Below are 14,706 nucleotides of genomic sequence, written 5' to 3' on the forward strand. Positions count from 1 at the left end.
TTTTCCCGCCACTTACGGCAGTGCGTAGAGGGTAATGATAAATAGCAATTGGTAAAGTTGTTTACGGTCGTCACAAACGGGAGCCAACGAAGACGATTTGAACGTTTAGGGGAAATCAGACAAGGGACGAACCAAGCGATTTCGGTGCAGTAGATAGTTCTCGCAGCCACGCAATGGATGAATCAGCAACTGAAAACGAAAATCATCAGTTGGAATGGGACGGTTAATCGTTTACCAAACCATTAGGAAGGAGTGGACAGTGTTGGTTTTTCTATTTTGTTTCTGTAGCTACTAAACATGGACGCTGAAAACCAACACTGAAATCACTCGTTGAGCGATAGATTTCGGTCATTAAGATTTATTGAGTCAGTGTGGTGCACCGTTTTGCTAACGCAAGGAAAAAACTTTGCGCAAAAGGAACGAATAGCATAGGGTCAATAGAATGGTATCTCATTTAGGGAAGGTTTCTGGTAACAGTGGTTATCGATTGATTTTCCCCAGATGCTTTTGTTTTCAGAGTTGGTTCCAAAGTATGGATGGATCAATTGATAAGTTTGCTTTTTTCTGTGGTTTGTGCAATCTTCTTATATTTATGTAATTTCAAGGTTTATTTATTTTGATGTATTTTTGTCACAACTAGTCTTTATAATATAGGCATGTTTAGTAGCTGAACCCATAACTTTAAAAAAAACTATCAAAGGAAGGAAACGTATATAAGTGCAACTAATAACACAACTTTATTCCTAAATTGACTTTATCATATTAAAAATTGTTTCTTAATGATGAAACTATGCCAATGAATATTTTTGCTAGTATCTTGTTTCTTTAGTTCCACTGTACTCTATCTATCTCTCTCACCATTTTTCCATCTACTAAAACTCGTCACTTGCCAGCTTATGTCGAGTACGTTTAAGCAAAAACCACAGATCTCAACTTCATGCAGCATTATGCACCGATCCTGCAAGCATAAACGCAAACAGCTTCAACTCTCCAATTGCATCGCCTGGCAGACAAAAGAAAGCGACAAACAATACAGGAACATTGCCTCACCACCACCACCACCACCACCACCACCACCGTTACCACCTGGACCGGGAAAATGGATGCGCGTGTGCTCCAAAGCTTGTGTGCTCCCATTCGCGCATCACGCTGGCCCGATGAATCCCTTTCCGAAACAGTATATCCCGTAGAAAATGGGAAGCCGTTAAGAGGGAGGCTTCATCGTAACTAGGAAAAACACACACAACAAAAAAAAAACACCGGCTTGAAAGAACCAAATCTTTTCTTTCAACAAGCGAGCAAACACGGCGCGCAGACACAAAGAGCCATCACTATTGTTCTCCTTCGTCTCGAGCAAAACCCCACTTTGATACTTGTCATAAACATGAGCCTTTTTCAGCTTAAGGACTCGGAGGAGTCCTGTGTCAATTCTATTGCGTGTGCACTGCCTGACAACAGAGAGACACACACACAAAAAAATCTCTAGGGCCAACTAACTGCGCCATTCAGCGTGAAAGGTGGTTGGATCTCCCCACACAGAGACGCCCTCGCCCCACTCCCTTACGGTTTGTAATGACGCTTCATTTGTGCCGCAATCAATGTGCCCAATACACAGGCGCTGTCGAGTACATTCCCCGCCAGTGCATAGAATGGGACACAATGGATCACTGGTAATGGGGTACTCCGACCCCCGAGGTTTGGTATCCTGGTGAGAAGAAGCAGAGGGAGGAAAAAAAATCCGGAATGCCACAAACAGTCTGAAAATAATTCCATCCCGAAGAAACCTTTGAGTGTGTGTGCTTTTAACTAACAGATATGCGCGATGTTTTTTTTAATGCTCGCTACAGTCTTACAACAATGGCTTCAAAACATTGTATGCTCCTGACTTATTAGTCAAGCAATGCTTTAGTTGATGTGTTATGTTCCCATTTGATAAGTCTGTTGTCTTGTATCTTTGCAATGATGTTGTTCATATTGTAGTTTATATCAACAAATCTTGTTTTTTGCTGATGCCATGCCATTTCACACAAAAAAGAACTTTCGATTTCCCAACGCCATTTCTGAGAACAAGATGTTTCCTCAGAATGAACTACTGCGAACGGTTCTTCCTGCAAATCCTTTTTTTCACTGATCTACCAACATCTCTCATCTTCTGCACTGATTTGGTTCGTATTATTCGCCACAGAATGGGCGCGTAGATGATTACTAATTCCATCAAAAACACCGCACCACTCACCGCACATCCGACCAGAAGCATAATCCACACAAGCGACAAATCTTGTGCCGTCATCGCGACGAGCCTTATGTTTGCTTGCGCATCCAAACCGTCCGCGACCAGCGTTCCCGACTTGAGCAGCGGCAAATGATGCAAGTGTCCCTCGGTGTATGCTGCCACGTAGCGTTTGATAGTGTTTCGCATGGGTGAAAAGTTAAACACAGCGTACATCCCGATCATGGAGCGAAGGTGGGCCTTCGAGTAGCGATAGTAGTGCTCAAAGTCGGGATCGTCCTCGTCGCCAAACGCTGCGCTCAGCGTTTGAATGCGCATTTGGCTCATGGACAGGTCGGTGCAAGAAATTATCTGGCATACCTTGTGCGTCCACATATGCTCGTACGTGCCGTACAAAGCGAACCCCCGGAATATGTTCTTAAACCGTTGTCCCACAAATTCCCGAAAAAGGTTCCGCTCAAAGTAGCAGGTATCGTTCACTTGTTCCATCGTATCAAGCTCCTCGTCGTAGCGGACTGTGGACATCAGCGAAATCACTATCGACTGGTAGCAGGATATCAGCACCACATTCATCAGCATAAACAGTCCTATCATGCGTACCTCAAACCGACCCTCGAACTGATGCGTCGGCCCATTCAGCGCATTCATTACGAGCTCCAAACATATCAACACCACATTGTACTGCCGGTATGATTCACCGAACAGCGATAGCAGCACTGAAAAAATTATAACCGTCAAACCGAACGCTCCCCACGAGTAAGGATCAAACGGATCGAGCAGGATGGAGAATATGGATCTCGGTACGCTGCGAGGCACCACGAAACACAGTTGCACCATCTCGGGCAGTGTGGCAAAGATTCCCATACTAAGGCCATAGTTGGGGCTGAAGATATACTCGTAGCATTCCATTATATCATCCGCTTCTCCAAAGCTACCATTGTGGCGCTCAGCAATCGTCCGCCCCAGATCCGCATCGAACGGTGTCTCGCGGTCTGTGTCAGCGTTGATGAAAACTAATCTTTCCCCCCGGAGATCCCAGTCGATGCCTACGTTTTCCAGTGGGTATGTAACTTTGCTGTTCCGCACTATGGTCCACGTGCCGGCGTATGATACCGGATCGTAGTGATAGTAGTACACCATACACATGTGCCGTCTGGTAGCGTACTTTTGCACACTCTCTAGTATATCGTTCGGAAGCACAGCTATAAATGTGGCCGACTTTTCCATGTGATCACGCAGGACCTGAAACAGATATTGACAGATGGTACTGTTTCTCGAGGGCTATACATAATATTTGTAAGATCTAGTCCAGAAAATTCCATTTTTCATACCTCAGACAGCGTGCTTGACGTCATGAATGCCACAAAACATGTTTCGCTTCTTATCGTGCCCATGAAGTGTTTATTTCTCAGCGTTACGGCACGTTGAAATGCAAACTTGGAAATAAAAGGCGATCCACGAAAAGCGTCCTCATCGTTGAGCAGATAAACTTCATTCAAACTCGTTGCATTGCATATACGATCGATGCCATATTGTAATGTTTTCAAACTAGTTTCATTGACCGCTGGCACTGGAGGTAGTTTGCACAAGCATGATGATAAAGATATAGCCACTAGGAAAAGTACGGTGTTTCGTAACATCATGTTGAAATCGAATAGGAGAAATGAAGAATTTTTCACCGACGAAACATTCTCCAAGCTTTATTCCTACTGTAATGTATCTAACAATCTTGCTTATACAATTTTGTGTGCAGCGTTTCAAAATTTTACATCAAATATGAATAAAAGCAATCATAATCAGGGAATCAGGTAATCAATGATCAGAGATTTGTAATGTATTTTAAACACCAAAACTGTGTTATGATCTATTATTAATAACATAAATGTAACATGTAGATAGTTATCATCACTTTTCAAAATTGTTTGGATGAAATATGAATGAAAAACGATATTTCTATCATTTAGTATTGTTGAGCATTGTTTGTTTGAAATTTCAAAAAGTACTACTGTTTTGCACTGTTTTGGCAAATGGTGCATAGTTACTATCTATTTTCATCCGTAATTTATTAGGTTTCAATGACCACCTTTACAAATTCCATCCTATCTTCTTCTTAAAAGATAGTTTAACCATTTCCATTTCTGAGCCATTTCTGAGAACAAGATGTTTCCTCAGAAGTGAACTACTGCGAACGGTTCTTCCTGCAAATCCTTTTTTTCACTGATCTACCAACATCTCTCATCTTCTGCACTGATTTGGTTCGTATTATTCGCCACAGAATGGGCGCGTAAATGCTTACTAATTCCATCAAAAACATCGCACCACTCACCGCACACCCGACCAGAAGCATAATCCACACTAGTGACAAATCCTGCGCCGTCAACGCGACGAGCTTTAGGTTTGCGTGCGTATCCAAACCGTCCGCAACCAGCGTTCCCGACTTGAGCAGCGGCAAATGATGCAAGTGTCCCTCGGTGTATGCTGCCACGTAGCGTTTGATAATGTTTCGCATGGGCGAAAAGTTATACACGCCATACATCCCGACCATGGCGCGAAGGTGAGCCTTTGAGTAGCGATAGTAGCGATCAAAGTCGGGATCGTCCTGATCGTTAAACCCTGCGGCCAGCGTTTGAATGCGCATATTGCCCATGACCAGATCATTGCAAGAAATTATCTGGCATACCTTGTGCGTCCACATATGCTCGTACGTGCCGTACAAAGCGAATCCTCGGAATATGTTCTTAAACCGTTGTCCCAAAAATTCCCGAAACAAGTTATGCTCAAAGTAGCAGGTGTCGTTCACTTGTTCCATTGTATCGAGCTCATCATCGTAGCGGACGATAGACATCAGCGAAATCACTATCGACTGATAGCAGGATATCAGCACCACATTCATCAGCATAAACAGTCCAATCATGCGTACCTCAAACCGACCCTCGAACTGATGCGTCGGCCCATTCAGCGCATTCATTACGAGCTCCAAACATATCAACACCACATTGTACTGCCGGTATGATTCACCGAACAGCGATAGCAGCACTGAAAAAATCACAACAGTTAGACCGAACGCTCCCCATGAATAAGAATCAAAAGGTTCGAGCAGAATAGAGAAAATGGATCTCGGTACGCTGCGGGGCACTATGAAACACAGTTGCACCATCTCAGGCAGTGTTGTGTAAATTCCCAAACCACCACCATAGTTGGGGCTGTACATATACTCGCAACATTCCATTATATCATCCGCTTCTCTAAAGCTACCATTGTGGCGCTCAGCGATCGTCCGTCACAGATCCGTATCGAATGGTGTCTCGCGGTCTGAGTCAGCGTTAAGGAAAACCAATTTTTCCCCTCGTAGATCCCAGTCATTGCCCACCTCAGCCAGCTCGTGTTTGACTTTGCCGTCGTGCAGTATGGTCCACGTGCCGGCGTATGATACCGGATCGTAGTGGTAGTAGTACATCATGCATAAGTGCCGCCTGGCAGCGTATTTTTGCATACTCTTCAGCACATCGTTGGGCAGGACAGCTATAAAGGTGGCCGACTTTTCAATGTGATCGCGCAGGACCTGAAATAGAAATCAGCATGGTATTGTTTACCGAGGGATAGACGTAGCATTTGCAAGGCCAAATGCTTGCCATCTTATTACTCCTACCTCAGACAGCGTGCTTGACGTCATGAATGCCACAAAACATGTTTCGCTTCTTATCGTACCCATGAAGTGTTTGTTTCTCAGCGTTACGGCACGTTGAAATGCAAACTTGGAAATAAATGGCGATTCACGAAAATCGTCCTCGTCGTTGAGCAGATAAACTTCACTCAAGCTCGTTGCATTGCATATACGATCGATGCCATATTGTAATGTTTTCAAACTAGTTTCATTGACCGCTGGCACTGGAGATAGTTTGCACAAGCATGATGATAAAGATATAGCCACTAGGAAAAGTACGATGTTTCGTAACATCATGTTGAAATCGAATAGGAGGAATGAACGATTTTTTATCGAGGAAACATTCTCCAAGTTTTATTTTTATGTAAGATTTTTACACCAAAACTGTGTTATTAGCTATTATTAATAAGATAAATGTAACCTTTAGATAACCATCATCACTTTTCAAAATTGTTTTGATCAAACATGAATGAAAAACGATATTTCTATTATTTTGTACTTTTGAGCATTGTTTGGGTCTTCAGAAGAAAAGACTTTAAGCCCGCACGAAATATGAGATATATCGCACACTGATTCGCCCGGTGGTCCTCTATGGACACGAGTCCTGGACCATCCGAGCGGAGGATGCAAACGCTCTGGGCGTGTTTGAGCGACGCATCCTACGGACCATCTTTGGCGGTGTGTTCGAGCATGGAGCGTGGAGGAGAAGGATGAACCACGAGCTTGCTGAGCTGTACGGCGAACCGAGCATCCTGACAGTGGCGAAGGCTGGCAGGATACGATGGCTGGGGCATGTCATGAGGATGCCGGACTCATGCCCCATCAAGAAAGTGTTCGACAGCGATCCCCAGTTCGGCATGAGGTGCATGGGAGCACAGCGAACTCGATGGCTGGACCAGGTGAAACGAGACCTGTCGGAGATCGGGTGTTTACATGGATGGGAGGCTGCAGCCAGGGACCGAGCATCCTGGAGAATAATTGTTGACCGGGCTATGTCACATCGGCGTGCTCTATCGTGAGCAGGCCAACAAGAGAAAGAGAGAAAGAGAGAGAGAGATAGATAGAGAGAGAGACAGACAGAGAGAGAGAGAGAAAGAGAGAGAGAGAGAGAGAGAGAGAGAGAATGAGAGCATTGTTTGGGATTTCAATAAGTACTACTGTTTTACACTGTTTGGGCAAAAGGTGCATAGTTGATATATATTTTCATCCGTATTTTTTTAGGTTCCAATGTCCACCTTTACACATTCCATCCTTTCTTCTTCTTAAAAGATGTTTTTACCATTTTAAGCTTGTTCGAAGCATTCAATCTTATCGTTCGAAAGACTTTAGGTACCCATACCAACGACAACTCCAACAAAAACACAGCACCACTCGCTGCGCAACCTATTACAAAAATGATCCACACAATCAGCAAATCTTCTGGTCGCATCGTAACCAGCACTATACTTTCGTGAGCGTTCGGTTGACCAGACCTATGCTTATTTGCCTTCACCAGTGGCAAATGATGCAGGTGTCCCTCGCTGTACGCCGACGTGTACCGGTGAATCAGTGTGCGCATGGGCGAAAAGTTCATGATCGAGTACATCACTGCCGAGGAGCGTATGCGCGCCTTTGAGATGCGAAAGTACTGCTCCAAATTGTTGTCCATGTCATCATCAAAGTTGTTACTCTGCGTTTCAACGAGTGCATGACCCGTGCTAAGATCACTGCACATGACCATCAGACATATCTTGTTGGCCCATATTTCCTCGTACGATTCGTACCGCCGGTATGTGTAGATCGTGTTCTTGAACCGGTATCCTAAGCTTTGCAGGAACATATCACGCTGGAACTGGCACGTATCGTTGATTTGCTCCATCGTGTCAATTTCTGGATCGTACCGGGCCGAAGACATGAGCGAAATGATCAGCGACTGGTAGCACGACAGCAGCACAATGTTCATCATCATGAACAGCCCGACGAGCCGTACCTCGAACCGTCCGTAAAAGCGATGGGACGGCCCATTGAGTGCGTTCATTACAAGCTCCAGGAACACCAATCCCACATTGTACTGGCGGTAGGATTCACCGAACAGTGACAGCAACACCGATACTGTGGCGATCGTGAAAATAAACGTACCCCAGCAGTAGTAGTCGAACGGATCGCTTAAGATAGCAAACACCGACTTCGGTGCACTTTTCGGCACCAGAAAGCACATCTGAAACATCTCCGGCAGGGTGGCAAAGCTTCCCACGCTGGTCGCGTAAATAGCCGTGTACACGTAGTCGAAACATTGCAACAAACCCTGCGCCATTGCGAAGGTGCCGTTGTGGCGCTTGGACATCGTTTGCCCAATCTCGATGTCATGTGCTGTCGCACGGTTAAGATCCATGTTTAAAAACGCTACCGTTTGACCGCGAAGATTCCATCCAGCGGTGTTTCCGGTGCCAAAATCAGCTAGAGTGTAAATACGTTTCCCTCCTCTCTCTATGGTCCAGGAGCCGGCAAGCGTTACGGGGTCGTAGTAGAAGTAGTACATCATACATTTGTACATCATGCTGGCGAAGTTCTGCACTGTTTCCATCACGTCGGTGGGCAGTACGGCAATGAAAAGGGCAAATCGTTCGATATGATCTTGCACTACCTAAAACGATGTATTGGTTTAAGTGGCATTTTCTTCAGTAAAGTTCACACATACCTCCGACAGTTCGTTTGACGTTATGAATGCAACAAAGCAAGTTTCTATCTGGAACTGTCCCTTGTAACGAAAGTCTCGCAGCGTGACAGGACGATTAAAATTAAACATTGAAATGTACGGAGATACTCTGGATAGATCTTCGTTAGTGATCAGATAGATGTCGCTAAAACTTGATGTGCTGCATATACGATCAATGCCTTGCTGGAAGGTCTTCAGGCTCGACTCGTCGACAGTTGTTACAGGTTTCAGTTCACAGCGAGCGAATGGAATAAAAGCTAATGCTATGAGGGACGATATTGTGTGATGCATCTTTGGGGAGTAGTTCCAGTGGACTGATTCTGCCACGACCAGTAGCAGTGTAATGTAGGTACGACGTTTCTTCTAAATAGAATATTAATATTGCATGGAATGGGTTTCATACCATTTCTAGTATTTTCTATTGCTTTCAATGCACGTACCGAATGCATTTTATTTGATTTGATGTACATTCTTACCTACCTGAAAAAAAAACCTGAAAAGAACCCTGAAAGATAACATCAATCACAATAAACCCAATTGCTTCCACTCATCATTCAATAGCGTCAAGCTGTTGGCACATAAAAACAAAACCAATTATAAACTTGTTCGGTCGTGCGACACTTGCATGGCTCTTCGGAGCAAGATTTGACACATCTATGACATACCGGCTAAAAGTTTGGAGCTGGTAGCATGGCCTCAAGCGAAGCATGGCCTCAGTGCGATGATTCTTCACCAACAAAAACAACACACATTTTCCCAGATTTATTTGCGTGCCTGGTGAAGCGTGAGCAATCTGACGCAAGGAGCAATTAAATTCTCGTTAAACAGAAGCACACAATCTCCTCAGTCCCGCCCCCGGGGCTCACGCTTTTGGCCATAAAACGCTAAGCGGTCTCATCCCGCTGCTCCGTACGGAAATCGGAAACAAATCGCTCACGCAAACGGTGGCCGTTTGCCGCCGGGATTGCCGGGAATTCCGCCACCATCTGCTTCGGAACCACCGGAACCACCGGTTAGGCAAGCAGCACGCGCGCAACAAACGTATAAAAAAGGACACGATTGTACAATTGTAAGCGCGTTCGCGGTTCGTTACCCGGAGTGAAAAATGCACAAGCACCATCTTCACCGTGATTCGAGTGGATCGTCTCCACCTCCCCCCCCCCCACTCCTTCTGCCAAGCCTCGAGCACATTTAGCACCGATTACAGCTCAAGTGTGCCTGTGACGGAAAAGTGAAAAATAAAATTCGCTTTCCACCCTGTTGTTTGTCTGGTGGTGCTGCACTCCCCCCGGCCTGGCTGCCGTCTTAAGTTCATCCGCTTACCCGCCGAACCGACCCGTTTGACATTCCATCTGCCAGGAACAGGTCGGCGTGTCGGTTTTGCGGGTTGGGGGTTGTTGGTGGATGCAAGCTGCCACGGGAGCCACCCGACAAAGTCTAACATCGTCACCAACACAGCGCAATATCCGTTTCCCAAGCAGCAGCAGCAGCCACTATTCGCAACGGGTACAATGAGAGCATATGAAAACAGGGCTAGCTAAAAGAGGAAGAAAAAATATCCTCCGGTATATGGAGGGCGGCCAGCCAGCGCAAGCGTATCCCTCCGGGCGATGGAAACATTCCAATTGAATTTCGTTACTTCGTTAGAGCGTGGCATGGTGTCGGAACGTGGCCACAAGCATCGCGTCACGTGGCCCCTGAATTGGTTGGTACACACTCGATCGTTCCTTGCGCTTCTGTTTCAACGCACCGAAGTGCTCGAGAAATATGTTTGTGAGTGTGTTCCCGATGTTAATGTCGCCCGCTTACCTTTCCTTTGTGTCCTTTGTGACGGTGTGACGGGGGAAAACGCGAAAACTTTACAACTTTTCCACCACTTGCAGTGCCAAACATTGATTGGCTCGGGGTAACTGATGCACAAAAGCAGCAAGGCGTAAGCGTGTGTGTGTGCATTCGGCACCGCGAGCAGCCACCAGCAATAGGTTAACCAAAACAATGCACACCGGAAGGGTTATGTATTGTTTGCGTAGCTTCTGTTTTACGGTGGCTTGGGTTCCGGGTGGAATTTGTAATAAGGATTCGGGGGCAATACGGCATCGGTACCATTCAACTCACGTACAGCAGTGTAGTTTTAAGCGATTCAGTTGCATATCAATACTCATCGGGGGATTTCTTTAACTTGATATAGTCGGTGAGTTACTGTTTTTTTTAAATTTCTTTGTAGTCATTGTTTCAAATGATTATTTTTGTATAAATTATATTTTTTTCTAATTATTAATTGTTATTACTTAAGTTATGAGGTACAATAACACAATGCAATAGTATTTTTTAATTATTTAAAGTAATTAATTTAACCTTTCTCAAACAAAACAACTGATTAAATTGAATTTAAAGTTTCATTGCCATGATTCCAATGGCATTTGGGCGTCATCCATCAATTACGTAGCGCTGATGGAAGAGAGAGAGGGGGTCCTCAAACGTTACGATTTGGTACATGCGGGAGGATGGGAGTTAAACTGTTATTACGTAAGGCGGAATAAAATGTTTGTAAACTATTTTTCGTATAAGAAGAATATGCGTACTACACGGTTATTCTTCTTGACTTGACAACATACGCTGTTATGCCGGCCTTAACAGGCTTTCGGGACTTTTTCAATCAAATATTCTTCATTACAAGCAAGACGAATCATGCTAGTATTACTGTATAGAACAGCTTCTAATTATGTAAATGTTAAAATAATTTTATGATGTTAAAATGAGTAAATTAATTTTTTTCAGTGACAAAAGCCATTGAATGATATCTTAGTTTTTATCTTAGTTAAAGATTTTTACGTATTTTTTACTAGGGAGGTTTCCTTTCAACTTTTATAGTTTGCGACACTAACGTGGAGGGAGGGTGTTGAAAATTTCCAATTTTAGCGTTACGTAATTGATGGATGAAGCATTATTCCCATCAAATAAGTAAAGGCTAGCTATAAGAAACTAAAAATTGAGGGAATGTAACGAAGAATAGCAATAAATAATAAAATAAATATTAAAGATCATGTGTAATAACTCATTCACAAAGGAAAATATTTTTTAATATTTTATTTCAGTTTTATATGTCGCAAAACAAATCTACGATCGTCACAAAATAAAAAATCTGCGATTTTCGCAAAAAAAACATTGTTAAGCAAAATGCGTGCCGGTTTGCTTCTAAAGTGGTTTGCTTATACAAGACAGACAGCTTACCTAATCTTCCGTAATTCAGAGTATGGTTTAATTATTCAGACAGGAATTGAACCACGTCTTTTATTAAATGGCTCAGAAACTGAATCGCTCCATTGAACCTCGGCAGAAAAAAGAGATAATATCCAATAATTGCCACAATGTGTGCCCTATCCTATATCGTAGGACCCGTTAAATATGCTCTCCTCTCCTCGCTGTGATGACCAACCGGAATGGGGCAACCGGAATGCACTCAGTCCCCGGTTTGGTGATTCAATTAAAAGTGTTTAATTAATCCAATGACTCGTCCACGTGATCATCCACCTTCCCAGCAGTGTCACCTGAACCACTGTTAAATGTCCTCTACAGACTGGATATTATGTACCATTTTCATCGCCCTTTTTCTGCATTGTTCAGTGTGTTAATGCAATGTTTACCTTGTATTTACCGCTTCCGCTTTAAGAGGCTTGCTTTTTATGCCGGAAGCACGCAACCTCGAATGAAAAATGTGAAGGAAAATGTGGATACACACACACACACATACATGGTACACAAGCTTTTAACCTCAGCAACAGCACCTCCGGGCCGGATCCGGAAAAGGGATCAGGAAAATGGGTGATTAATCAGAAACAAAAACATGTGTTTTCCGATGTTCCTCCGGTTTTTCCCCCGCATTGCGTTAGTCAATACGCCGAGCTCGTGCCAGAACGATGCAAATAGTGATCGTGCCGCAGGCTACAAACTTGTGTGAGGATTTGCAAAAAAAGTAGCACCATTTTTGTTCCTGTCAATTTCTGTTTTGCATATTTACATGTAATTGGTGAGCAAACGCAAATGTTGTCGTTTTTTGTTTTTTTAGCTGTCTCATGTATCATTTCATTAATTTCATCAACACTGTCCAATTTGACCGATCACCGATTGGTTCCGGACCAGCAGCACCGCCAGTGAGTGACGAAAAAGCTCTGTAAAAAGCAAATAATAAATCAAACAAAAATACGATGACAGCTCGCAAAAAAATATAGCTTTTTGCACACACAATTTCCGCGAAAATTGGCAGACTCAACATTTCCCTTCACAATAAATGAAAAACATACACAATGATGTAGTGAACGACAGCTGCAACAGCAAACGCGCGAATGTAATAAAACGGAATGTGTTGCGGCCACTGTCGTTTGATTTGCAATTTTGCAACGGTGGTGGTTTGAACGTGCTTATTGCAACACGAAGGTAGAGGCAAGGATAGGCACACACTGAAACTGTTACAAATTGATACAAACACGTCGAACAAATTTTCCCCAAATGAAGAATGAAAAAAAAGCACACACAAGCACTGCAATCAGTCTGTATACATGTAAAGCCTCGATTGCATGCTTGTTTATGCTGGTGAAACTGTGGGAAAGAAATTCACAAAAATATATGATAAAATACTGTTTGATAAAAATATATAATTAATATGAAAAAAAATTTAAGATAAAACTTATTTAAAGAGGAAGAGAGATTCTTATTTCATTTATCTTTTCACTTAAAAACAAGGATAAATGTAGCTCAAACACGATAAACTTATGGCCGATTGAGTTCTGTTGATGCTCCCACAATCCAATCGAGGAATAAATATGTCCCCTGCAGGACAAACGCAAAAATCAATAGATAATTGTTGCCAGTTCATCATTTTCCACGCTGGTTTGCCATGCTGTTTGTTGTTCACTGCATTTGTTTCACGGTGGCAAATGGTTGGTTGGCTGTCGCCTTTTTTTGTGATGTAAAATGTTTCATAGCACCACGTCGTATCCCCATGGTCTTGGTGGGCAGTTTTTTTTTTCTTCAAACATACACACATGTGAAAAAAACAGTGGAGGTGGCTTTAGAATTACTACTAGAATATAGGATGATGTACTACGGGAGAAGCAGGAACAGAAAGAAGCCTTCAGACGTCACGATATGACCGGATCCGATGGGTCATTCATGGACGAGATCGTATCGGTGTATCGCTATCAATTTAATCGCCTCCATCACACAATCGGACACAATTAATATCAATTACAGAGAACGCGGCTACACACGTACACACCGTGTGAGGGTGGCATGTGAAATGAAAATTAATTAGATTTTTGTTGCATATCCTTTCCCCGTACTATCACAACAGTTGTGGTACAGCGTGTCCGATCAGACAGCTAGCAAACAACAGTTTAAACACTCTTTAGCTTCTGTTTTTTGTTTTGTACACTGTGTTTTCAGGGGGAAAATCATGTTCAATTTAGTGCTGATGAAGAGCTACACGATTCTTCTATCACGTGTGTTTCGCTCAAACATTTAGACTATTCTTTCACTAGCTTTCTATGGCCCGGTACATGTTTACCAACAAGTCTTTCTCCCGCTCTTTCTTAATTAACGAGCTACCGACTGAGCGAACGAATTAGAGAAGACAAATGGATGGATCGCCTTATTTGTCAGCTCTCGATCCGCCATTCGAGAATTGGAGAGAAAGACGAGGAAAATAGCTAAACAAAGAGACAATCCCGCCAAACAATGTGATCCATTCCGAAGACCGAAGGGTCGGCCGACGCGCTTTAGAGTGGATCATTGAAATTAATTGATGTTTGCATCATTTGCGCGCAATAGTTTCTCGGAAGTATGCTGGAGTATGTGTTAAAATGGGAAACAAATGCAGTAGAGAGTAGAAAATAGATTAAGTGCAAACATGCAAACAACCATGCAAATGAGAAATCTTTGCCAATGAGACAGGAGTCAGAAGAGAAGCGTTAAATAATAAACAAAGACAATGATTTCCGACTGAATGGTGGAACCGGAACAGGGATGGAAGTTTTCACAGGTTTTTCTTGATGTTTGCCAACCTTGTTTGTTTGTTGTTTGTTTCAATGTGTTTGACAACGTCTCAATTCAATAGTTATT

Source organism: Anopheles gambiae, chromosome 3 (genome assembly GCF_943734735.2).
Source record: "Anopheles gambiae chromosome 3, idAnoGambNW_F1_1, whole genome shotgun sequence".
Classification (NCBI taxonomy): domain Eukaryota; kingdom Metazoa; phylum Arthropoda; class Insecta; order Diptera; family Culicidae; genus Anopheles; species Anopheles gambiae.